This window comes from Schistocerca serialis, chromosome 11, assembly GCF_023864345.2.
Source record: "Schistocerca serialis cubense isolate TAMUIC-IGC-003099 chromosome 11, iqSchSeri2.2, whole genome shotgun sequence".
NCBI classification, from domain to species: domain Eukaryota; kingdom Metazoa; phylum Arthropoda; class Insecta; order Orthoptera; family Acrididae; genus Schistocerca; species Schistocerca serialis.
In genome coordinates, this window is record NC_064648.1 from 57,602,750 (window position 1) to 57,604,738 (window position 1,989).

The 1,989-nt window shown below is 45.1% G+C and overlaps 1 pseudogene; it reads left to right on the top strand.

Annotated features, from left to right (window-relative positions):
* Nucleotides 1-917: 917 nt before the first annotated feature.
* LOC126427548 (5S ribosomal RNA) lies at nucleotides 918-1,035 on the top strand (annotated as a pseudogene).
* The last annotated feature ends 954 nt before the right edge of the window (nucleotides 1,036-1,989 follow it).

A 1,989-nucleotide genomic window follows, 5' to 3' on the forward strand; every position in this document is an offset into this window, starting at 1 on the left:
AGCACAATAAAATAATACAAAACAATAAAATGGAACACACGGCGTAAATTAGCTTATGACTTAGATCAGTGAGCAAGCATTGCAAAGCGACTGGAAGACAGTATAGTCGTCTCAGAACTAATAGATGTGCAATCTGCTACGAGTTGGCATTAAGACATTTAATTCCGGACGAATTACGTCACTTGAAAGGAGACTCTCATGATCCATGGCTATGAATACTAAGGACATCCATCACTGGGTGTGTGAAAACATTACTTGTAATGCAAGGTGGTGTGATCGGTACAAAGTGCGTAAATGACGGTAATAGCAAGTAGGAGCGAGTGGGACTGCGGTGATGTCAGTCAAATGTAATTCATTGAGGTGTTAAATTGTAATAAAATCGTGGCAGTAAAATGATGAGATTCTCTCACTTGTTTTGTACCACCTATAACGCCTGCCACACTGTCTAATAAATGGTTCTTTCTTTATATCCACTTACTCTGTTGCGGTAAAGTATTCAAATTTTGAAACTTCCTGGCAGATTAAAACTGTGTGCCCAACCGAGACTCGAACTCGGGACCTTTGCCTTTCGCGGGCAAGTGCTCTTGCCCGCGAAAGGCAAAGGTCCCGAGTTCGAGTCTCGGTCGGGCACACAGTTTTAATCTGCCAGGAAGTTTCATATCAGCGCACACTCCGCTGCAGAGTGAAAATCTCATTCTGTATGCATATTTTATCCATAGTTATGCTATTCCATGCTGAATAACGACGGCTGTGAGGATATGTGAGGGTCTCTTCATTTAATTAGTGACGTGCATGAATGGATTGACGAGATCCTCGCTTGCTATCCACTATCTAGCGGGACCACTGCCAAAGGAACAGACTGGAAAACGTTAGTGAAGAAAGAATACCCTATTGAGCTTGACTCGAAGTATACACTTGGCAACCGCCTTGCCGCAGTGGATACACCGGTTCCCGTGAGATCACCGAAGTTAAGCGCTGTCGGGCGTGGCCGGCACTTGGATGGGTGACCATCAAGGCCGCCATGCGCTGTTGCCATTTTTCGGGGTGCACTCAGCCTTGTGATGCCAATTGAGGAGCTACTCGACCGAATAGTAGCGTCTCCGGTCAAAGAAAACCATCTTAACGACCGGGAGAGCGGTGTGCTGACCACACACCCCTCCTATCTGCATCCTCAGCTGAGGATGACACGGCGGTCGGATGGTCCCGATGGGCCACTTGTGGCCTGAAGAGGGAGTGAAGTATACACTTGCATGAGTAATTATGCAGACCAGCTGTCATTAACTCTATTTTGTCAGTAGGTGTGTGTCATGCCCTATCCGTTTTCTATCATGTATCTCGCTAATCCTGGAGACTTACCTGAGCACGTACTGTAGCACCACGGCGACATCTCGACGATCCATGGCTTACCTGTGGCGTCTGCTCGGTGAGCCGCTGTTGCGATCAGTAAGACATAATTTTATAGGTGTGTAGTATGTAAACAGTGAATAATTCTCTGAGTTAGCCTTCTATAATGATCACTTGTATGATAGCTGATAGTGTTCTGTTCTTCATTAGCTAAGGAAAATGATTATTTGCATTGTGGAAGACAGCAAATGTGTAAATGTGAGACGTATTTACACTAGTAGTGCAGAATCCGTTTCATGGCGTATCACGGCAGTTGTGTATCCTGTAATTCTCATACGTGCTTGTTGAACGCCATAGGTTGCATTTCAGGCAGCATAAGAGTGTGAATTAGTTGCAAGGCTGTAGATAAGGTAGGAATAATTTTGTTTACTAGTGTTTTTTTTGTGTAATTTGCATTTGCTTAGGTATAAGGTACTTCGTGTAGTAGTGTAATTCATCAACTAGGACGTGTGCGGTTCATTAGATGACGTAACAAATGACAAAATGTGGCGCAGTGATTCATTCGACGTAGTGTGTGCTAGTGTGTGGGTGTGCGTGCGGCTGCGTATCTAACGGAATGCGGTGCTCTGGCGCCTCCAGCAAGGA